Here is a 25,683-nt window from a genome sequence, read left to right as displayed (position 1 = left end):
ATTCACGCAGCAGCAGCACCTCGCTCTCTCCCTCGTTTTCTTCATTCGAGCACTCCTCCTGCATCCTTCTCAGGTAGACACTCAAGACGGCAGCAGCGGTGGTGAGTTTGTCGTCCCTCTCATGGCGCCTTTGTGAGTCCCAGCTACGGCGTTGCCTTACTCTTCTCCTGCTTCTTCTTCTTTTCCTTCTCCTTCTTCTCCTTCTTTTCCGTTGCGTCTTTCTCTTCCCAAGCCGCCTATTCCCGCTTCGCTTTCCAGTGTTGCTGCCATTTCCGCTTCCGTTACGTCCCCAAACGGCACCGTTTTAATGAGGAAGAGGCCTTTGGGATTCCGCCCACACCCTCTGCTGTGGCGTCGCGTGATGTTGTGGAGGAGGAGCGTGATGCCTTCTCAATTTATTACAAGAGAGGGAGGAGGGAGTACATGGAAGATCGCTACTCTGATGCTGATAACCTACGCGAACAACAAAAACTGGTAACAAAATTTTACTTTTTCTTTTTAATTTGTTTCTGGAATTTTTCAATTTGTTTCTTTTTAATTTTCTAATGTTAATTAGTTTTTGACATAATTTAGATTATAGATTACGTTATTATCATGCTTTAGATTGGAAGTATGAAAATTAATTTTTAATGTTCTTCAATCTAGTGTGCTGAAGGATATATGTGCGTTTAATAAGTCTTATGAAGTGAAAAATTAGAAAAGGAATTAGTCTTTTGATGGTTATGCAGATGATGGCATGGCAATTATTATGCCATTTCAATGCCCTGAGGTGGAGTTGTTGGGTTTTACTGCCATTTTTTATAATGTTGCTACCACATATGCCATCCAGAATGCTTTGCTTTTGGTATGTGTTTTCTAGCTTCCAATTTTTCCATGATAACAACACCTTTTTTTAATATGTTTCTTGAACATGTTCATGATTTGTGTTTTCACTACGCAAAAAGGATAGTGTGAGATCGCAGGCCGTCAAAATCTTCCTGTTGCAGATGGTTCCTCTGAGCCATTGAAGGTAACTATTTAATATTTAGTTTGACCTTGTTCATTGTTTGGTCAAATTAAGTTTTAAAATTGTTGCAGTAGGTTTGATATATTTTTGTCTAGCAGCACAGGATTGAAACAAACCCAATCATCTTCACTACATTGTGTTGTGACTTACACTGAGTTTTTGTTGAAATGTTAACGCACACTTATATATTATATTGGCTCACTGATTCTTACTTGATTCACTTGTCAACTCGATTTTATGTATCAAGATAGTTGATTAAGTAATAAAGAATAAAGTATTACTTATTATATTGGCTCACTGATTCTTGCTTAATTCACTTATATATTATATTGGCTCACTTATTATATTGAGTTTTTCTTGAAATCTTAACACACACTTATTATATTAGCTCACTTATAATTAGAGTTTGGCTGGTTCATCATTTTTCTTTTAGCAGTGATCATGGATGAAACTCCCTTCCTGTCATGGCAAAGCCTTGCTCATGCGTCATATTTGAATCCTTGTTCTGCAGTCAGCTTACTGTTAATTTTTTTAGCCAACTTCCATGAGAATTAGTTGCAGGTTTTGAAAGATGAATGTAGTTAGGTTCTATTAGGCTATTGGCTCATCTATGAGCAATATATTTCCAACCATTATTCATTATGTAATTCTTCAAATTTACTAAGTATGTTAGTTGCCAGTCTATATATCATCTTATCAACAGAAATATGTGGTCTATATTTTGTCTTCGCTTTTGTGTGTTTCACATATCTTATATGCTATCTCATGGTTGTTTTTTATTTTATTACAGCCTACTGCAGAATGTTTAAATAGGAAAAGTTTGGATGGAAACACAATTGCTGAGAAATTAGATAGCTTGATTGAGCTGACTTTTTTGCATCTTGAGTCCTGTTGTCTGAGGTTGTCTGAGGTATTTTTCAGACATTGCATATATTTTTTTTATTACTTTGTACTATATACGTAACTTCTATATGTTCATTAAATTCTTAATTAGGTATTTGATGTTCTAGTGAGATCATTTCAAAGGACTATTTTGAATACCTACAAGTCAAAATTCACCTAGGTACACACTCTCTCTCTCTCAAGTTGGTACTGCTTTGTGAAATATATTATCAATGCCTTTATTTTGTTGCAGTTTGTGGTGTTCTATGCATGTGCACTTGATCAATTGATGAACTTGAAAATTAAAAGTTTAGGTGGCTGTCAACACCAATTGATGAACTCTTAAATATTTTGCCCCCATTCATTGTGAAGTGTCGTAATTGATGATGCCTCAATCAATATATTATTCATTGTAAGGAGTTTTTCTTAATTATAATGAGTTTCTTACTTATATTATATTGATTGTGAAGTGTTCTATGTGTGTCTTTTTTTCCCTGAACATTTACACTACCATATTATTTCAATTTTGCTGGCTTTTTAGCTCAACATAAGAATTAAAAAATGTTACTTGACGTTTTGCAATGAACTCACATGTATCTTGTTTAAAAGTAAAATTAAACTATTGAATATATCAACATAAAGCCATATCTTGCTTTCCTATTGCTAGAAGACCGGTATAAACATCTTTTAAATTCAGGTTTGTTGCATTTGACTATGAATATGACTTGTTATCTTTTCTTTCTTTCTTTTATTTTTATTTTTATTTTATTTTATTTTTTGCATTGACTATATTACATGTTAACTCTGTTTATGTTGGCATGTCTATATATTTGTGCTTTCAACTTGATACGTTGAAGGACCCTATGATTTTTTTTCTTTTACTGGTCTCTACTGCTTATATCTTTCCTCTTCTGGATTGCATTCTTTTAGCTTCTACTTGCCATTGGCACTAAGCTGGAGCATGTGATAATGCAACTAGCTCATGAAGTAGTTGAAAAGCATGCAGCCATAGAAGGTGAATTAGTTGTACAACCATCAGATGATCACTTTTGGTTTCATCGCCCCCACTTTGTCCTCTTCTTGATCCACTTTATCCTTTTCCAAAATGCTTTTGAGATAGAATTTTTCTTTTGGATATGGGTGAGCATAATTTTATTTATGACATTTTCTGTGAACTTTATTCTGTATGCTTACTCTCAGTTTCCTTGTTCTAGGGAAAGGTATATGTTGGGTTGAGGATAGTTATACTTTGTTGTAGTGAATATAACCTATAGCTTGTGTTCTCAGGTTACATATGGATTTGACTCTTGTATAATAGGACAAGTTCGTTACATAGTTCCAAGGCTAATTATCAGGTAACTTAGACATCTTAGCTGATGCATTATGAATACTACTATTATGTAGCTACAATACCCTACCACTGTATGCAATTGTTACACAGGTGTGTTAGCATAGCTATTAAAAGTGCAAGCGGAATTATTCAAATTTGATTTTGGTTTGGCTTTTCATAAATTTTCTGTTATTTTCACATTGTAGATAGGAACCCATTTTAAGGCAGCAATATTTCGTGAGTATGTGCAAGTGAGGCTTGCTGGTTGGGCACAAGAGGCAAAGAAGAAGAAAGGGGTAAAAGCTGATAGCCAGCCTGGTGAAGGAAGTTCTCATGCTGTTGCAGAAATTCAGCTTGGGTCAGTTTTCCAGAAGAGAGCATCCGCTGTAGAAAACGGTGCTTTTGTACCCAAAGTCGAGGGTTTAGCTGAGTAGGCTGAATGGAGGAGTTGTGCTCAAATCATCTTATTTTGCATAGTTGCAGAACACACTATATTATTAGTATTTTATTTGCTAGCATTATGCGACATTGTAGGATGTGTTTAGCTTAGAGTGTAGGCATAGTATTCTCTGGTGAATATAATTTTAGTGAATATACAAATTCTTGTAATAAAAATTGCATGGTATATTTATAGGTTTGGTAATAAAAAAGGACTAAAAATTTATAGTGCAGTGATGAAGCTATAGTCAAAATAATGATTTTTCTTTTTAATTTAATTAGGCTATCGCCACGCTTTTAAAGCGTGGCCATATCTCTCGCTTTCGCCATGCTTTGAAAGCGTGGCCGTATCTCACATATGGCCACGCTTTAAAAGCGTGGCCGTATCTCACACATACGGCCACACTTTTAAACGTGGCAATCTATAAAAAGCGTGGCGGAAAAAAAGCGTGGCAATAGGTCACCAAAAGCGTAGCGATAGAGCAACCGCCACGCTTACAGACGCTACCCTTTCAAAAGTATGGCGGTAGCTCAAAAAGCATGGCAAAAAGCTATCACCACACTTTTTTCAGCTTTTCGCCACTCTTTAAAAGCGTGACAATAGAGCTGTTTTCTTGTAGTGCATCCTCCTTGTGCTTGGCCAATATCTCTTCTTGCCTAGCACTCAGCTCCTCCATACCTTGCATGAATGTTGGATATCCGGGGTTTATGGCAGCCACAGCGTTGCACAAATGATTCAGCTTTGCTTGTGTATTGATGTCATACTGCCTCCTTGAAGTGGTTCCAGCATCATAAAGATGCCTAAACTCAGTAAGGTTCCTCTGCTGCCATTTATTTTGCTCCATGATTTTATTGAGGATGCCTTGCATTTCTCCCTAGTTAAATTGGCCTTGTTGCTCCTTCATGAACTCCATGCTTCCTTGGATTTGTTGCATGCTCTCTTGAACTTGGTCCCGTTGATTTTGTGGCTCCTTGAGTTGATTGACATCTTCTCTCAGGTGGTTTATATCTCGCTGCATTTGGTGGATGTCTCCTTGCAATTGCTCCATGTTAAAACCTTTAGGAAATTGTGGATATGGTGGTGGTGGAAGTGGTAGGTATTGTGGTTGATCCTTAGCTTCTTCTTCTTGTTGTTGGCTATCCTTGGTGCTTTTCGGCACCCTATGTATGTTGTTGGCTATCATTTCCCCAACATTGATGTTCTCCCCCTTCATGATGATATATATGAGAACTGCTCTCTCTAATGTTACCTCTGAAGTGTTGGATGTGGGGTTGAGGAATCTCCTCACAAAGTCTAGCCACCCTATAGCTTGGGGGCTCAAATCTCTTCTCCTCGGCTGATTGGGCCTTCCATCTCTGTCATTGATCCACTGCACATTCAGAACACAGATTTCATTCAGGATCACTTCAAAGCCAGGGTATTGTTGCTTCACCCCCTCTTCATAGTGATAAACCGCTATTTTACAATTTATCTTGTGCTTAATTTAGTGGATTCCATCCACAAAACTCACACTTATTCATAGAAATCGCATGTTTTACATTTTCCTTCCTAATCTTGTGCTATGATTGAAAAACTTGCTTCCTAAGCCTTTAAATTGTGTACTTTTAATCCCCCTTTATACCATTCGATGCTGTGATCCATGCGTTAAGTGCTTTCAGGCTATATAGTGCACGAATGGCTTAGAGGATGGAGAGGAAGCTTGCATAAATAGAAGGAGCACAAGAATTAAAGGAGATAACCAGCGAGGAGCGACGCATGCGCGTACTTGACGCGTATGCGTGACACGCGAAGAAGACCATCGACGCGTACGTGTGACTGACGGGTACGTGTGACATGCGCCACGTGTAGAAAATGCAGAAAATGCTGGGGGCAATTTTGGGCTGAGTTTTGACCTGGTTATTGGCCCAAAAAACATAGATTAGAGGCTGCAGAGTGGAGGAATGAGGTCTGAACCATCATTCACCACTTCTCATTATTCACATAAATTTTAGGTTTAGATGTAGTTTGAAGAGAGAACTTTTGCGTGGTCTAGAATTCAGAATAAATTCTCGTTGCAGGTATAGCTTCTAAACCAACAAAAGTCCTTTCTTACAAACATTTTGGTTGTCACAAGTAACAAACCCCTTAAAATTGATAACCAAAGTATTTAACCTCGGATTGTCTTCTCAAGGAACTGCAGGGAGGTATATTCTTATTATTGGTTATGAGTTTTGTAAATTGGGGGTTTTGGATTAAGATAAAAAGCAAGAATAGCAATGGCAGAGGAAATAAAATAATAACAATAAAAAGCCTTGATTAGGAGAGATTAGTCGGAAGTCCTATCCTTGTTGGATTTTTCTCAAGATCAATTGATAATTGAAGGTTACTTCTACTTAGTTATCCTTTACCAAGTAAAGTAAAAGAAAGTCAAGTAAGTTGGAAGTCTACTTCTATTCACAAGTTCTAATCCTCTCCCTTGGGAAGGATTAGCGTTAGTGACTAGAGAGCCAACCAATAATAAACTCAATTACAATTTAACTCTTGAGTAATTCAACTCAAGGGTCTCCAAATATCAATCAACTCCAAAATCAAGTTGGGAACCTACTCCATTGACATGGATGCCAATTTCATATAATAAATGACTAAATAAATACTTGAGGATAATCAAACAAATAATGGGGTAAATTGAAAAATACTCTTTGCATTAATAATGTCATAAAAGCTTTGCAATTGTAACTCTGAATAAGGATTAAATATATAAAAGAGTAAGGAAATAGAAAATAAACTAGAATAATAAAGTCCTCAATGGAGGTAGTAATATCCAACTCAACAGCATAAAAGTAGAAATCCTAATCCTAAGAGAGAGGAGAGAGCCTCTCTCTCTAAAAGCTACATCTAAAACTAAAAATTATGAATTATGAGCTGATGATTATGAATAAATGGATTCCCCCAATTTATAGCCTCTAATCTGTGTTTTCTGGGCCAAAAACTGGGTCAAAAATAGCACAGAAGTTGCTGGAGAAGAAATCTGCCACGCTGATTTTTGTCACTGCGACGCATCCGCGTGGAATACGCGTTCACGTTGTCTAGCGTCAGGTCAACTATGGCATATTAAATATCAAATCGAAGCTCCGGACGTTAGCTTTCCAAGGCAACTGAAACCGCATTTTTTGGACCTCTGTAGCTCAAGTTATGACCATTTGAGTGCGAAGAGGTCAGGCTGGACAGCTTAGCAATTTCTTCAACTTCTTGTATTCCTTCCACTTTTGCATGCTTTCTTTCCATCCTCCAAGCCATTCCTGCCCTATAATCTCTGAAAATACTTAACACACATATCAAGGCATCAAATGGTATAAAGGGAGAATTAATATTAATAAAATTAAGGTCAAAGAAGCATGTTTTCAATCATAGCACAAAATCAGGAAGGAAAACATAAAACATGCGATTTCTATGAATAAGCGTGAGAATCATGGATGAAAAACCACTCAATTTAGCACAATATAAACCATAAAATAGTGGTTTATCATAGTTTCTAGAGAGAGAGGCTCTCTCCCCTCTCTAGGTTTTAGGATTTAGGATTTCTCTTCTACTCTTATTGATTACTTATTGTTACCAATTTAGTTTATGAACTTTTGATGTTAGATTCAATTTCCATATCAATGCAATTTATGTTTTCCATGGTTATTATTACCCTCTTTAATTGATAGTCATTGATGTTTGTAATTGGTTGTTTAGATTTATTGTTCTCCTATTGCTTTTCTGTGCTTTTATTTTATGCCCTCCAAGTGTTTAATAAAATGCTTGGAAGGATGCTAGAGTAGATTTTTATGTTCTTGGCTTGGGATGGTAACTTAGGAACTCTTGAGTTACTAATGTCTAAGTGATTGATGATTGGAGCCATTAACTCTAGTTCTCAATAATTAAATTGGTGGAGAGCTAGGACTTATGGACTTGGATTGATAGAGCTCATTTAACTTTCCTTTACTAGTTAGAGGATGATTTAATGGGATTGATCCTTGCCAATTCTCATGTTGTGGTTAGTGATAAGGATAGAGATCCTTGACCACCAAACCTTGCCAATACCTCTTTATCATTCGATTCTCACTACCATTTACTTTTTTTTGTTCTCTCCTTCTGGCTTTGGTTGAGTAATTAGTGACACTTGAGTTATCAAACTCCATTATTGATTGATAATTGACAGTTGCTGGTTGATTTGGATTCCACTAAAGCTAGTCTTTCCTTGGGAGTTGACTAGGACTTGAGGAATCAAATTGATTCATCCACTTGACTTTCCTTCATAATCAGAGGGTTAACTAAGTGGGAGCAACAAACAATTCTCATCACTATTGATAAGGATAACTAGGATAGAACTTCCAATTCTCATACCTTGCCAAGAGCTTTTATAATTGTTAGTTTGTTTCCATTGCCATTTACTTTTCTTGTTTCTTATCCAAAACCCCAAAAATACACTTTTCCATAACCAGTTATAAGAACACTTCCCTGCGATTCCTTGAGAGACGACCCGAGGTTTAAATACTTCGGTTATCAATTTTATTAGGGGGTTTGTTACTTGTGACAACTAATTTTTTTGTATGAAAGGATTCCTTGTCGGTTTAGAAGCTATACTTTCAATGAAAACTTATTTTGTGAATTCTAGACCATGCAAGAAATCCGTTCGTCACATAGCTTCGGGTGGAGTTTGTTTGCTTTACCATCAACTTCCTATCTATGCTAGAAGGACTATAATCAATTGTCTTTCCCCTCACAAAGCTTAGACAGTCAAAGGGATGTCCAGGTTGTGGCACAGCATTGGCATAAAATTCCCTTACCAAACTCTCCACCACCTTCTTTGGTGGGTTGCACAAGATAGCCCAACCCCTGTTGTTAATTTCTCTATTGATCTCTGGATGTTCATTTCTTCCAAGTTGGAAGCCCACCTCCGGAATGATTGTCCTCTCACTCACCCAACCATAGAATTGGTTTTGTTTAAACGATTAGAGGAACTTGTATTCATTGTAGCTTGAGGATCCGGAGGTAGCTTCTTTGGTCTTCCTATTCTTTGATGAGGAGGCTCTTGGTGGTGCCATTGAAGTGAGAAAAGAGGGTTTGAAGGGTTGAAAAAAGGTTGAAGAAAGAAGCAAAGAAGGAGAGCAAAACAAGGGTTTGCTCCAACACCAAACTTAGGACTTGATTGTCCTAATCAAGAGAAGGAGAATAGTAAGGAAAAGAAAGAAAAGAGGAGAGGGAGTGCAGAGGTTGTTTTGGATGTGAGGTTGGGTTTTGAAGTGTGGAGAAAAGTGGAAAGGTGAGTGGCTTTTATAGGGGTGAGTGATGCCAGGGCATTTTGGCCAGTTTCACTGACCTTTTTCTTTACTCTTTTAGGATAGTTTCATGCATTTTCTTAGTAAATAAGCAAGTTTTGGGTGAATATACACTTACATCTTGATTCAAGCAAACATTGTGAACTTTACATGATTTCATGAGAATTGTGCATGAATTGAATGATAATATGGATGATGCATGATCTCATGACTTGAAACAATGCTTTGATGCACCTTGTTTGTTTGATTTCAGGACAAAGGAAGCAAAGAAGAGCCACGTTAGCAGCCATGTTAGCTTCACTAACGTGACCACTAACGTGGAATAGGGAGCAAGCTTGCAACGTTAGTGGTAAAGTTACCACCAATAACGCCTTCAAATGCCATCATAACCCACGTTAGTTGCCACGTTAGTTACACTAACGTGGGAACTAACGTGGAAGAAAGGGGGAGCTCCAACGTTAGTGGTGAAAGTGAACACCACTAACATTCCAAAATGCCATACTAAGCCACGTTAAGAGCCACGTTAATCCAATTAACGTGGACTCTAATGTGGAGTAAAGAGATTGCCAACGTTAGTGACACTCACCTTTGTCACTAACGTTGGATCAGGCCAAGATTGCCTACTTTAGTGTTCACGTTAAGACCACTAACGTGTAGGGTAACATGGAGCAAGAGATGATGTGCCAACGTTAGTGACACCAACCTTTGTCACTAACGTTGGAGATGGCAAGCATACCCACATTAGTGGCCACGTTAGTTACATTAACGTAGAGGGGTGCACTTTGAAACGTTAGTGACAAAGGTGAGTGTCACTAACGTTCTCGAGTCTTGGGCATGTCCACGTTAAGGGCCACGTTAGTTGTAACGGCCTAGACTTTAGCCTCGAAGAAACGGCGCTTTTTCGGGATCAACCGTAATTTTTATGGAATTTTTAGGAATTTTAGTGCATATAAGCACCTCCACTACACAGGTGCTATGTCATCAAGCTGCTGAGTCAGCAGCTTGACTGCACCAGACACCTCTCCTAATCTAAGCAGGCACGTCGCGAAAAGTTGCGTTTTTGAACCACTTCGGGTCCGAATTTCAAAATTTTGATTTCCGTAGTTTGCCTCTATGTGACGAGCCGGTCTCGAATTTCGAGAGAAAAATTATATTAATATAATATTCATATATTATTATTTTATTTGGAATATTATATTATTATTTTCTCTAATGTGGTTAATGTTGATCTATGTTTGATAATATAATAACTGAGCTAGAAATCTACCGGTAATGGATAATACCGGCATTCTTAGATGAACTTAGCAATTCTAATGCTTCATCATATATCTTTTATTCTCATGATTATCATGTTACTAGTATTATTTATGCTAGTAAAGCTCATGCTTTTCCTTAAGTAGTATAATCTGATGTATCTAATTTTCGTAATTATCTTCAGAATGATATTTTATTATTAAACTCTGATGAGTCAGCACCCAGTGACACGTGGCTCTCCCAGAGTTAGCCACCACATGTTTCCTTTCTTTCTCTCTGATGACAAGTCATCTTAGCCTAGTTTCACTAGCCTTTTTCTTTTGTTTTCAATTGAATTATGCACTTTCTTGAGCCAAAAGCAAGCCAATTGGGTAGATTTTCATGTTTCCTTTGATTTAATCAACCATGTATGAATTTATGCTATTTCATGAGGTTTTATGCTATAATTGTCACATATTATGAAAGAATGAATATCTCATGATTTTGAGCATAGCTTTGATGTGTTTGGTTGATTAATGATAGGTGAAGAAAGCTTGGAGAAAGGTTGATGCAAGAAGGAATGGCTAGGAGGAAGAGAGAACAAAAAAGTTTGAGCAAAAGTTTGCCTCAAACTTTAGCTCAAACTTTTGGATTAATTGAAAATGAACCAGGAAGCAAAAAGCTGGACCAAAAGTTAGCCCCTAACTTTTTGGCTAACTTTTGGGCAAAAGCTGGAGCAAAAGTTAGCCCTTAACTTTTTGGCTAACTTTTGGGCAAAAGCTGGACCAAAAGTTAGCCCCTAACTTTTTGGCTAACTTTTGGCATGAAAAACACTCCCTGGATGCACCAAAAGTTTGCGCCAACGTTAGCCCCTAAATTTTTGGCTAACGTTGGCACATGAAAAACTCTCCCTGGGCTAGCAAAAGTTTGCGCCAACGTTAGCCCCTAACTTTCTGGCTAACGTTGGCGCCATGAATAACAAAGGGGAGGCCAACGTTGGAGCAAAGGTTAGACCCCTAACTTTTGCCCCAACGTTGGTATCAGCAAAACAAGGGTGCTGATGTGAAAAGTTGGAGCAAAAGTTAGACCCTAACTTTTACTCCAACTTTTACTCAAGCTTTCATGATTCCAACCCGGTTCAATTCGGTTCTTCTCCAAACTCCAGGAGCAATTAACCAAGGCCTCTATCAACCCAATTCCATCAAGAGCAAAGGCCCAATTGAAGGCTTGAAGACCATTTGAAAGATCTAGACTTGGTTTTCTAGTCTCTTGGGTCCTAAGATCTGAATTCTCAATTTACATCCTCTGTTTACTGTTTTTATGCTCATTTTACTTTTATGTTTTAAGATCCGGTTTGATTTAAGACATCCTTTACTTCTCTGTTTGTTGCAATTTACTTTTCCTCGTTCAATTCCTACAAATCCAACTCCCAATTCCCTTTACAATTCAAGCCATTTACATTTCTTGCACTTTAAGGTTCTGCAATTTACATTTCTTGCATTCTAAGTTTCTGCCATTTAATTTCTTGCTCTTTAAGATTCAGCACTTTAAATTCCAGTTCTCTTTAATTTCATGCAATTCATCCATTTCCTTTACTTTCTATGCAATTTAAATTTTGCAAATCACAAATCTCTCAACCAAATCTTGATTCGCTTGACTAAATCAACCACTAAACTAAAATTGCTCAATCCTTCAATCCCTGTGGGATCGACCTCACTCCCGTGAGTTATTATTACTTGATGCGACCCGGTGCACTTGCCGGTTAGATTTGGGTGTTTTGGAGAAATTCATTTTTCCGTGAAAATATCCCATCACTCTCCAAGCAAAGCTTTCTTAAGGAGAAAGTAAGAAATACTTGTGTTCTAATACATCTAGCTTCCGTAATTATCCTTTCTTGAGATATTTTTACACCAAAATTTAGGATAATGCTTATCCAAACCCCACGTTCTCCCATGTTTCATCATTACTATCATTTTTACTTTCTAAACAAGTTAGAATTCGAAATTGTTGAGAGAGAAATGGAAGAACTTCCATGAAAACTTCCATGAACACTTAAGCTTCTTTCTCCGTTCTTTTTCAAACTAAAACCCTATCAAAAATCTAATCCGGCCAAAATGATCACCTCTTCCTCCTCTTCATTTCTATATCAATTTTCATGGAGTAAATCAAGGCATGATGGCTGCTCCTCCTCCTTGAAGTTTCATCCATGGTGGGAACTCATGCTGATGATGTTTTCTTCATGTTTTCTCTTAAGATCTCTTGTTCAATCACCGCAGGCTCTAAGAAAACGTAATTTCCAGCTGCTTTGAGGTGAGGAAAACCTACTTTTCACCATCATGAAGCTTCAGCCTTCATGGTTCATATGGTTCTAAAGTTGTTTTTGATGTTAAAATAGGTGTAAAAGTGCTTTTGGAAGCTTGTTCTTGGTTCAATTCTTGGCAGCTGCAAAGGAGGTAAGGTTTGGTAAATTAATCAATGATTGGTTTGGTTCTTGAAGTGTTAAATCAGCTCTTGTTGCTTGAAGCTTGATTTTGAGTGTTTGTGTGATGGTTTGATCATGAGATCTTGTTATTTAATGCTTGAAAATCAAGTTTTTGATGGTTCTGAAGTTGTTGTTGTTGCTGCTGGAAAACGTGGCTTTCCAGCCATGAAATTCATGATATTTGATGTGTTTTTGATGTGTATTTGATAGCTGAAACATTGCTCTTTGGTTTGGTCAAAATCAGGTAAAAATCAGTTACCGAAAAAATTGAAAAACTAGTTGAAAATCAAGCTGAAATCTGATGAACTTTTGGAAAAATATTTTTGGTCTTTGAAGGACAAGAAAAACGTTCGTTTTGATGATTTTGGGGTCAAATTATAATTATTAAAAAGTTTGGGGTTGAAAGTTAATTAAAGAAAAGTTAAGGGGCAAAAGTGCAAATATTAAAAGTTAAGGGGTCAAAATGCAATTTTTGAAAGTTGAATAAAATATTATTATTTTAATATTAAAATATTAAAATATTATTTTATTGTTAATATTATTTTATTAATAATATTATTTTATTAATAATAATAAAATATTGATAAAAAGACAGTTTTTCCAAAAAGTCTCAGGAAGGCAGTTTTGAGTCGAGAATTCCTTAATTCTCTTTATTAAACACATAAGGAAGAGTTCAAGAGAAAGTATTGAGGTATGTATGGTAATGAAAGAGGTTTTAGAAACTTTCATACATGTTGGAAAGAAAAGGAATTAAAAGCTATATAACAGTGTGCTTGACCTTACAGAGTAAGCAGAGAATTGTAAAATTAGCTCACTATGATGTTGTGATGCTTGATTTATGATTGTGAAAAGATGATGAAGATGATTACTAAGTGATGAAAAGTATGGTTATATGTGACTTATGAGCCTTCGGGCGATGCTTGTGAATATTATGCGTGGACGCCCGTATTGTGATGTTGCTTCCCAGACAGGCTGCGGTAGAGATGTACCAGCCCTGCAAGCTGAATGCTTGGTAGAGGCCTGATTCGCATACCTGCGGTATATTGAGACCTGAGCAAATACCAGCCTTGCAAGTCGAGAGAACTTGGTAGAGGGTATGCGGTACTTAATCTGGGATTAAGTTCTGGGAAGGCCTTATCTGACTTGGAGGGCCGGATTGCGTCGGGTGCGGGTCGAAACCGACAAATGAGCTCATTACCTGCAGTAGGATTAGACATGCATCATACTTGTTTGTGCATATTTTAATTGGTTTGCCTATGTGAACAACTCTGTTTAATTGCTAACTGCTATACTTGACGTAACTGCTCTTGATTGTGTTTGAACCTCATTACTTGTGCTTATAACTGATTGTTTGGATTGTGGTGATTGGATGTTGATTGAGTTGTTTGGGCCTAAGGCAGTGGTTGGTTTGTTTGAGGTCTAGCTTTGTATAAATTATCTGACTGATTCAGCATAGACTTAATGAACCTATGCTTGGAACAAGATGATCATTTATACCGCGTAGGTAACTTCTTTTATGTTTATAGTCTAGTTAAGTATGAAAAATCAAACTCTTACAGCATAGACTTAATTGAACCTATGCTTGGGACAAGTTGGTCATTCATACCATTAGGAAACTTTTCAGATTCTTATATCTGGAAAAGAAGTTTGGATTTATGGTTAATTAACTGATTTCTTTTGAAAAGGTTTTGAATATTTGATTGTTAAACCATCAATTTTCAAAGGATTTAGAAACTTGCAAGCGGACATTATAAATGGACTTAACTATGAATCCCGACCTTACTAAGAACTCCCCAGTTCTTACCCCTTACACCTCTTCAAATGGACACGGGAGTCCTGCCCTATGAGATTAATCATCCGTACATCCACGACGACCCAGTGCGCAGCTACGAGTATTACATCCGTTGTGCGGCACCTTGTGTACGTAATTATATAGTACGTGACCCTGAGATCGAGGATATCTCTTCTGGTAGCAATGAGCCAGATGGGGCACCAGCGAGCAGGCATCATCACCTACCCAACGGTTTTCTGTGAGGGGCTTTTGAATCAGAGACGAGGAGACTTTTGAGGCGTCCATTCTAACCACGGTACCTTAGAGTGTTTCCCTCACTTGTACTAGCATGCTCAGAGGAAATAGGCATGTCATAGAGTTAGCCTAGCCTGGGTGCCAGCTTAGGGGCTTTTGGACAGGCCAGGCCCCGGGACGTCTTATGTATATATGTGTATATATTATATGAGTCACTAACTGAAGGATGCTGTGTTATAATTCCTTACTGGTATAACTGATCTGCTTCTACATTATGATGTATATTGTGGTGTGATATTCTATGTATTGCCTTCTACAATTCCTTGAATGTGTGTACTCATGTTTTGTTGTTATACTCTATGTATGCGACTCTAAACTACTATTGTTTTAAAAAAAAATTACTCGAAACTCGCGAGGTGTTAACAACGAACAGGCTTATATTTATTAAATATTACTTAAGTTGGGAAAACAAGTTGGTAACGTTCAACTTTTAGTATGATCATGACATGCTGGAAGTTGGGCCGTTACAATTTGGTATCAGAGCTGTCCTTCCTGTTAGAGCCTGAGGAATGGACTGGATCATGCTTCATTGCATGCTCTGTTGTGCGTTTCATGCTTATAGGATATCCTTGTGATATGTGTTGCATGATTGTCTTTGTGCCTTCATTCTGAGAATGTTCACGCCCAAATTGAGGTATTGAGACTGATCACCTTGGTATCGATTGTTTGGTGTGAACAAGATTAGGATGAGTTCACAGAGACACAGCGCTTGGGGAGAGACTACCGCTAACATTCCGTACGAAATGATGATAACCTATTTACTGCGATTCACGCTATGGCTGAGGCTGTGCGTGAAACGGCGATTGCTACTACTTCAGTAGTTGATCGTTTGGGAAAGCGTAATAGTGGTAATGGAGGAAGAATGAGATAGGATATGGGTAAGCAATCTCAGCAGGCACAAGTGCGACCAGTGTGTAGGCAGTGTGGAAAGGAGCATGGAGGTAGACCTTGTCAACCTGCAGGCATTATCTGTTTTTCTTGTGGTCAACCTGGACATATGGCTAAGGACTGTCTGAAGAAGCCAATACAAGGAATAGATAGGCCGCGACAGCAGGGACGTGTGTTTGCCATGATTGCTGATGATGCAATGAAATCAGACTCCCTAATCCATGATCAGTGTTATGTCAAATCTCGACTCTTAACTGTATTGTATGACTCTGGTGCGTCACATTCTTTTATTTCTGCGACTGTTGTGCATGAGTAGGGATTAGATTCTACTGTGTTAAATTATGATCTGATTGTCCATACAACTATATTTCATAATGCCTTGACTAGACGAGTGTGTCAACAGGTACCTTTTGTTATTGAGGTTAGGACATTCATACATGACCTGGTCGACTTGTCTTTATGTGGTATAGATATTATCTTAGGTCTAGATTGGTTGTCTAATCATCATGTTTTCCTTGATTGTTCTAAATGAAATGCTATATTCCCAAATATTTGGCATGCATATTGAGTGAGTTGAGTCTTGTATGTTCTATTCGAATTCCCTAAGAGTTACCTTTGGTAGTAGTGGATTAGAGGGTTATCTTCTATTATCTGCTAGCTCAAAGAGTGATGAACAAGCTTTGGAGCAAATTTGAGTGGTAAAGGAATTTCTTGATGTTTTCCCTGATGATATACCTGAACTTCCACCCCAGAGAGAGATAGAATTCATTATTGACTTGGTGCTTGGAACCAGACCAATTTTTATAGCATTGTATTGGATATCATCATTGGAACTGGCAGAGTGGAAGAAACAGTTAGATGAGTTATTGAGAATGAAGTTTATTCGTCTGAGTGTATCACTATGGGGAGCTCTAGTGTTACTGGTATAGAAGAAAGATAGTGGGACGAGATTGTGTGTAGATTATCTGCAACTGAACAAGATTACAATCAAGAATAAGTATTCACTACTGAGGAGGATAGATGATCTAATGGACCAGCTGAGAGGTGCGACAGTATTCCCTAAGATTTCTTTGCGGTCGAGTTACCATCAAATTTGAGTGAAGGATTCGGAAGGTTAAGACTGCCTTTCAAACTAGATACTAAGAGGATGGAAGCTGTATATGAAACTGTTAAAGTCTGAGCTTTGTTCGGCAAAAGTGGCATTCATGGGACATGTGATCACACAAGACGGTATAATGGTAGATCCTTCAAACAATGATGCAATGATACAATGGAAACAACCTACAACAGTTAAAAAAGTTCGTAGTTTCTTGGGGTAGCAGGATATTATTTGTGGTTTATTGAAGGTTTTTCACAGATAACTTTACCCTTGACTTACCTCACAAGGAAGGAAGTTCCGTTTGAATAGACAAAAGAGTGCGAAGAAAGTTTTGAAATTTTAAAGGAAAAGTTGACAACGGCATCAGTTTTGGTGTTACCAGACCCACAGGAACCTTTTGAGGTGTGGTATAATTATTCTTTTAAGAAATTTGGATGCGTATTGATGCAGCATAGGAATATAGTGGCATATGCTTTGAGACAGCTGAGACCTCATGAAAAGAATTATCCGACACATAATCTAGAATTAGTGGCGGTGGTTTTTGCACTTAAGATCTGGAGACACTATTTGCATGGAGCTCAATTGAAAGTTTTCTCTGATCATAAGAGTTTGAAGTATATCTTTGATCAGAAAGACCTTAACATGAGGCAGAGACGATGGATGGAATTCCTAAAAGATTATGACTTTAAGTTAAGCTATCATCCTGGAAAGGCAAATGTAGTCGCAGATGCTTTGAGTTGAAAGAGTTTGGGCATATCCCTGATGATGATCAAGGAAGAAGAGATGATCTCAGTCTTTAAGCTTAAAATTAGGAATAAGAGAGACAAAGCTGCATTTTAGTACAACATATCACATACAGACTGATGAGTAGATAGAACGAACGATTCGTACTTTGGAAGATATGTTGAAATCTTGGGTGAAAGATCAACAAGGTAACAGGGACAAATAGTTGCTGTTGGTTGAGTTTGCTTATTATAATAGTTATCAACAAAGCATCAAAATGGCACCGTATGAAACCTTCTATGAAAGAAAGTGTCAGTCACCATTATGCTGATATGACAAGAATGAAGGTAGGATTTTGGGGCCAGAATTAGTACAAGAGACTGCTGAATGGATTAAGCACATTCGAGAAGAGAATCAAACTGCTCAAAGTCGACATAAGAGCTATGCAGATATTAGGCATAGGCCCTTAGGGTTTAGTAACGATGACCATATTTTCTTAAGAGTGACACCTACAATTAGGATAGGTAGAGCTCTTAGAACTAAGAAATCGAGTCCACGATACTTAGGTACTTTTCAAGTTCTTAAAAGAGTCGATCTAGTAGCATACCAAATAGCCCTCCTTTCTTATTTGTCAAACCTTCACGATATTTTTCCTGTTACACAATTCAAGAAATATAATCCCTACAAAAGCCACATTTTACAACCAAAGATAGCTCAGCTACGAGCCGACTTAACATATCAAACTTTACCAGCCAGAATTGTGGAACGAAGTGACAAATAGCTGAAAAGGAAAACAGTACCATTGGTTAAGGTGGTGTGGGAACAAACTAGTATTGAAAAGTACAAATGGGAACTAGAAGACAAGATGAGGAAAGACTATCTATTTCTCTTTAGAGGTAATTAAAATTATGAGGGTAAAATTTTCTTTTAGGATGGTAGAATGTAACGGCCTAGCCTTTAGCCTCGAAGAAACGGCGCTTTTTCGGGATCAACCGGAATTTTTATGGAATTTTTAGGAATTTTAGTGCATATAAGCACCTCCATTACACAGGTGCTATGTCATCAAGCTGCTGAGTCAGCAGCTTGACTGCACCAGACACCTCTCCTAATCTAAGCAGGCACGTCGCGAAAAGTTGCGTTTTTGAACCACTTCGGGTCCGAATTTCAAAATTCTGATTTCCGTAGTTTGCCTCTATGTGACAAGCCGGTCTCGAATTTCGAGAGAAAAATTATATTAATATAATATTCATATATTATTATTTTATTTGGAATATTATATTATTATTTTCTCTAATGTGGTTAATGTTGATCTATGTTTGATAATATAATAACTGAGCTATAAATCTACCGGTAATGGATAATACCAGCATTCTTAGATGAACTTAGCAATGCTAATGCTTCATCATATTTCTTTTATTCTCATGATTATCATGTTACTAGTATTATTTATACTAGTAAAGCTCATGCTTATCCTTAAGTAGTATAATCTGATGTATCTAATTTTCGTAATTATCTTCAGAATGATATTTTATTATTAAACTCTGATGAGTCAGTACCCAGTGACACGTGGCTCTCCCAGAGTTAGCCACCACATGTTTCCTTTCTTGCTCTCCAAGCAAAGCTTTCTTAAGGAGAAAGTAAGAAATACTTGTGTTCTAATACATCTAGCTTCCGTAATTATCCTTTCTTGAGATATTTTTACACCAAAATTTAGAATAATGCTTATCCAAACTCCACGTTCTCCCATGTATCATCATTACTATCATTTTTACTTTCTAAACAATTTAGAATTCGAAATTCTTGAGAGAGAAATGGAAGAACTTCCATGAACACCTAAGCTTCTTTCTCCGTTCTTTTTCAAACTAAAACCCCTATCAAAAATCTAATCCGACCAAAATGATCACCTCTTCCTCCTCTTCATTTCTATATCAATTTTCATGGAGTAAATCAAGGCATGATGGCTGCTCCTCCTCCTTGAAGTTTCATCCATGGTGGGAACTCAAGCTGATGATGTTTTCTTCATGTTTTCTCTTAAGATCTCTTGTTCAATCACCACAGGCTCTAAGAAAACGTGATTTCTAGCTGCCTTGAGGTGAGGAAAACCTACTTTTCACCATCATGAAGCTTCAGCCTTCATGGTTCATATGGTTCTAAAGTTGTTTTTGATGTTAAAATAGGCGTAAAAGTGCTTTTGGAAGCTTGTTCTTGGTTCAATTCTTGGCAGCTGCAAAGGAGGTAAGGTTTGGTAAATTAATCAATGATTGGTTTGGTTCTTGAAGTGTTAAATCAGCTCTTGTTGCTTGAAGCTTGAATTTGAGTGTTTGTGTGATGGTTTGATCATGAGATCTTGTTGTTTAATGCTTGAAAATCAAGTTTTTGATGGTTCTGAAGTTGTTGTTGTTGCTGCTGGAAAACGTGGCTTTCCAACCATGAAGTTCATGATATTTGATGTGTTTTTGATGTGTATTTGATGGCTGAAACGTTGCTCTTTGGTTTGGTCAAAATCAGGTAAAAATCGGTTACCGAAAAGATTGAAAAACTAGTTGAAAATAAAGCTGAAATCTGATGAACTTTTGGAAAAATATTTTTGGTCTTTGAAGGACAAGAAAAACGTTGGTTTTGATGATTTTGGTGTCAAATTATAATTATTAAAAAGTTTGGGGTTGAAAGTTAATTAAAGAAAAATTAAGGGGCCAAAGTGCAAATATTAAAAGTTAAGGGGTCAAAATGCAATTTCCAAAAAGTTCAGGGGTCAAAATGCAATTTTTGAAAGTTGAATAAAATATTATTATTTTAATATTAAAATATTAAAATATTATTTTATTGTTAATATTATTTTATTAATAATAATAAAATATTGATAAAAAGACAGTTTTTCCTAAAAGCCTCAGGAAGGCAGTTTTGAGTCCAGAATTCCTTAATTCTCTTTATTAAACACATAAGGAAGAGTTCAAGAGAAAGTATTGAGGTATGTATGGTAATGAAAGAGGTTTTAGAAACTTTCATACATGTTGGAAAGAAAAGGAATTAAAAGCTATATAGCAGTGTGCTTGACCTTACAGAGTAAGCAGAGAATTGTAAAATGAGCTCACTGTGATGTTGTGATGCTTGAATTATGATTGTGGAAAGATGATGAAGATGATTACTAAGTGATGAAAAGTATGGTTATATGTGACTTATGAGCCTTCGGGCGATGCTTGTGAATATTATGCGGGGACGCCCGTATTGTGATGTTGCTTCCCAGACAGGCTGCGGTAGAGATGTACCAGCCCTGCAAGTTGAATGCTTGGTAGAGGCCTGATTCGCATACCTGCGGTATATTGAGACCTGAGCAAATACCAGCCCTGCAAGTCGAGAGTACTTGGTAGAGGGTATGCGGTACTTAATCTGGGATTAAGTTCTGGGAAGGCCTTATCTGACTTGGAGGGTCGGATTGCGTCGGGTGCGGGTCGAAACCGACAAATGAGCTCATTACTTGCAGTAGGATCAGACATGCATCATACTTGTTTGTGCATATTTTAATTGGTTTGCCTATGTGAACAACTCTGTTTAATTACTAACTGCTATACTTGGCGTAACTGCTCTTGATTGTGTTTGAACCTCATTACTTGTGTTTGTAACTGATTGTTTGGATTGTGGTGATTGGATGTTGATTGAGTTGTTTGGGCCTAAGGCTGTGGTTGGTTTGTTTGAGGTCTAGCTTTGTATAAAGTATCTGACTGATTCAGCATAGACTTAATGAACCTATGCTTGGAACAAGATGATCATTTATATCGCGTTGGTAACTTCTTTTATGTTTATAGTCTAGTAAAGTATGAAAAATCAAACTCTTACAGCATAGACTTAATTGAACCTATGCTTGGGACAAGTTGGTCATTCATACCATTAGGAAACTTTTCAGATTCTTATATCTAGAAAAGAAGTTTGGATTTATGGTTAATTAACTGATTTCTTTTGAAAATGTTTTGAATATTTGATTGTTAAACCATCAATTTTCAAAGGATTTAGAAACTTGCAAGCAGACATTATAAATGGACTTAACTATGAACCCCGACCTTACTAAGAATTCCCCAGTTCTTACCCCTTACACCTCTTCAAATGGACACGGGAGTCCTGCCCTATGAGATTAATCATCCGTACATCCACGACGACCCAGTGCGCAGCTACAAGTATTACATCCGATGTGCGGCACCTTGTGTACGTAATTATATAGTACGTGACCCTGAGATCGAGGATATCTCTTCTGGTAGCAATGAGCCAGATGGGGCACCAGCGAGCAGGCATCATCACCTACCCAACGGTTTCCTATGAGGGGCTTTTGGATTAGAGACGAGGAGACTTTTGAGGCGTCCATTCTAACCACGGTACCTTAGAGTGTTTCCCTCACTTGTACTAGCATGCTCAGAGGGAATAGGTATGTCATAGAGTTAGCCTAGCCTGGGTGCCAGCTTAGGGGCTTTTGGACAGGGCAGGCCCCGGTACGTCTTATGTATATATGTGTATATATTATATGAGTCACTAACTGAAGGATGCTGTGTTATAATTCCTTACTGGTATAACTGAGCTGCTTCTGCATTATGATGTATATTGTGGTGTGATATTCTATGTATTGCCTTCTACAATTCCTTGAATGTGTGTACTTGATGAGCGGATAATTTATACGCTTTTTGGCATTGTTTTTAGTATGTTTTTAGTAGGATCTAGTTACTTTTAGGGATGTTTTCATTAGTTTTTATGTTAAATTCACATTTCTGGACTTTACTATGAGTTTGTGTGTTTTTCTGTGATTTCAGGTATTTTCTGGCTGAAATTGAGGGACTTGAGCAAAAATCAGATTCAGAGGTTGAAGAAGGACTGCTGATGCTGTTGGATTCTGACCTCCCTGCACTCAAAATGGATTTTCTGGAGCTACAAACCTCTAAATGGCGCGCTTCCAATTGCGTTGGAAAGTAGACTTCCAGGGCTTTCCAGAAATATATAATAGTCCATACTTTGGCCAAGGATAAAGGATGTAAACTGGCGTTCAACGCCAGCTTTCTACCCAAATCTGGCGTCCAGCGCCAGAAAAGGAGCCAAAACCAGAGTTGAACGCCCAAACTGGCACAAAAGCTGGCGTTCAACTCCACAAATGGCCTCTGCACGTGGAACACTTAAGCTCAGCCCAAACACACACCAAGTGGGCCCAGGAAGTGGATTTATGCATCAATTACTTACTCATGTAAACCCTAGTAGCTAGTTTATTATAAATAGGACATTTTACTAGTGTATTAGGCATCTTTTTGACCATCTTTGGTCTCAGTTTTAATCCATTATTCATCTTAGGAGACTATTGATCACGTTTTAGGGGGCTGGCCATCTCGGCCATGCTTGGACCTTCACTTATGTATTTTCAACGGTAGAGTTTCTACACTCCATAGATTAAGGTGTGGAGCTCTGCTGTTCCTCAAAGATTAATGCAAGTACTACTGTTTTCTATTCAATTCGAAAGGAGTAAGACTGATTGGATGAAGGTAGCAGGAAAGCAGAGGTTCAGAGGAACGAAAGCATCTCCATTCCCTTATCTGAAATTCCTACCAATGAATTACATAAGTATTTCTATCCCTATTTTATTCTATTAAATTCGAAAACACCATTATCCATTTTTATCTACCTAACTGAGATTTGCAAGGTGACCATAGCTTGCTTCATACCAACAATCTCCGTGGGATTCGACCCTTACTCACGTAAGGTATTACTTGGACGACCCAGTGCACTTGCTGGTTAGTTGTATCGAAGTTGTGAACCGTAGTATTGGCACCATGTTCTTGGTGCCATTGCCAGGGAAAGAAAGAGCCATGAATTTTACATCATTAAAGTGACATCACAATTTCGTGCACCAAGTTTTTGGCGCCGTTGCCGGGGACTTAATTGTTCCTGTTTGGCGCCAAGAATCGTCTGAGATCCCAATCCCGGCAACAACACCAAGTTTTTGGCACCGTTGCTGGGGATTGTTTGAGTTTGGACAACTGCAGTTCATCTTGTTGCTCAGATTAGGTAATTTTCTTTTTGTTTTCTTTTCAAAAATTTTTCAAAAATATTTCAAAATTTTCTCACCTGTTTTCGGAAAAAAAAAATGTTTTCAAAAATTTTTATTCAAAATTTTTAAGAATGAATTCTAGTGTTTCATGAAGCATGTTGAAGCCTGGCTGGCTGTAAAGCCATGTCTATTCCTTTGGGAATGAGTATGTCAGGTATGTCATATCTGAATTACATGCTGAAGCTTGGCTGGCCATTGGCCATGTCTAGTGTTTTGGACTAGAGCTTTCATTGAAAGCTTGGCTGGCTAGTAAGCCATGTCTAATTCCTGGACTGAAGCTTTAGACTAAGAATGCTAGATTCCTGGAATTCATATTAAAAATTTTAGAATCCTTATTTTTGTTTTTCAATTAATTTTCAAAAAAAATATTCAAAAAAATTAGAAAATCATAAAAATCAAAAATATTTTTATGTTTCTTGTTTGAGTCTTGAGTCATGTTATAAGTTTGGTGTCAATTGCATGTGCATCTTGCATTTTTCGAAAATATCATGCATTCATGGTGTTCTTCATGATCTTCAAGTTGTTCTTGGTAAGTCTTCTTGTTTGATCTTGATGATTTTATGTTTTGTGTCTTTTCATGTTTTTCATATGCATTCTTGAATTCTTAGTGTCTAAGCATTAAAGAATTCTAAGTTTGGTGTCTTGCATGTTTTCTTTGCATTAAAAATTTTTCAAAAATATGTTCTTGATGTTCATCATGATCTTCATAGTGTTCTTGGTGTTCATCTTGACATTCATATCATTCATGCATGCATTCATTGTTTTGATTCAAAATTTTCATGCATTGAGTTTTTTTGCTATTTTTCTCTCTCATCATAAAAAAAATTCAAAAATCAAAAAAATATCTTTCCCTTTTTCTCTCATCAAATTCGAAAATTTGGATTGACTTTTTCAAAAATTTTTGAAATCAAATTGTTTCTTATGAGTCAAATCAAATTTTCAATTTGAAAATCTTATCTTTTTCAAAATCTTTTTCAAAAATCAAATCTTTTTCAAAATTCTTAGTTATTTTCGAAAATTCCAAAAATATTTTTCAAAAATCTTTTTCTTATTTTTATACCAAATTTTCGAAAATAACATAATCAATTAATGTTTTGATTCAAAAATTTGAAGTTTGTTACTTGCTTGTTAAGAAAGATTCAAACTTTAAGTTCTAGAATCATATCTTGTGATTTCTTATGAATCAAGTCATTAATTGAGATTTTAAAAATCAAATCTTTTTCAAAAAACTAATTTCTATCATATCTTTTTAAAAATATCTTCTTACCTTATCTTTTTCAAAAATATCTTTTCAAAATATCTTTTCTAACTTCCTAACTTCTTATCTTTTCAAAATTTGTTTCAACTAACTAACTAACTTTTTGTTTCTTAAACTTTTTCAAAACTACCTAACTAACTCTTTCTCTCTAATTTTCGAAAATATCTTCCCTCTTTTTCAAAATTTCTTTTTAATTAACTAATTATTTTTATTTTTTATTTTTTATTTCAAAAAAAAAAAAATTTTTCGAAAATTACTAACATTTTTCAAAAACCATTTTCGAAAATCACTAACTCTTTTTCAAAAATATTTTCGAAAATTCTCCCTCTCCCATCTCATTCTATTTATTCATTCATATCCTAACATCTCATCTCACATATCTAGCCTCCTCACAGTTGTGTTTCCTCCATCATATTACATTCTTTGTCTCCCCCTCTTCTCCTACTCACACAGGGATCCCTATACTGTGGTATAAAGGATCTCTGTTATTATTATTATTTTGCTGTGCCTTCTTCTTTGTCATATGAGCAGGAGCAAGGATAAGAACATTCTTGTGGAAGCAGATCCAGAACCTGAAAGGACTCTGAAGAAAAAAATTAAGAGAAGCTAAAATACAACAATCTAGAGATAACCTTTCAGAAATTTTCGAACAGGCAGAGGAGATAGCAGCCGAAAATAATAATAATGTAAGGAAGATGCTTGGTGAATTTACTGCACCTAATTCCAATCTACATGGAAGAAGCATCTCCATTCCTGCCATTGGAGCAAACAACTTTGAGCTGAAACCTCAATTAGTTTCTCTAATGCAGCAGAACTGCAAGTTTCATGGACTTCCATCTGAAGATCCTTTTCAGTTCTTAACTGAATTCTTGCAGATATGT

The 25,683-nt window shown here is 36.9% G+C and overlaps 2 long non-coding RNA genes across 2 annotated transcripts; both read left to right on the top strand.

The window, feature by feature from the left end:
- LOC107637784 lies at window positions 1,791-2,199 on the top strand. Its single transcript, XR_001619523.2, has 3 exons — window positions 1,791-1,916; window positions 2,001-2,069; window positions 2,142-2,199. It is a non-coding gene; the product is annotated as an uncharacterized LOC107637784 (long non-coding RNA).
- On the top strand, window positions 3,963-25,341 carry LOC110270642. The gene is made up of 3 exons (XR_002360280.1): window positions 3,963-4,275; window positions 8,942-8,945; window positions 25,331-25,341. It is a non-coding gene; the product is annotated as an uncharacterized LOC110270642 (long non-coding RNA).

The sequence above is a fragment of the Arachis ipaensis genome, chromosome B04, assembly GCF_000816755.2.
Source record: "Arachis ipaensis cultivar K30076 chromosome B04, Araip1.1, whole genome shotgun sequence".
In the NCBI taxonomy this organism is placed as follows: domain Eukaryota; kingdom Viridiplantae; phylum Streptophyta; class Magnoliopsida; order Fabales; family Fabaceae; genus Arachis; species Arachis ipaensis.
The sequence above is the reverse complement of the archived record's forward strand: the minus strand, read 5'-3'. Positions and strand labels throughout refer to the sequence as shown.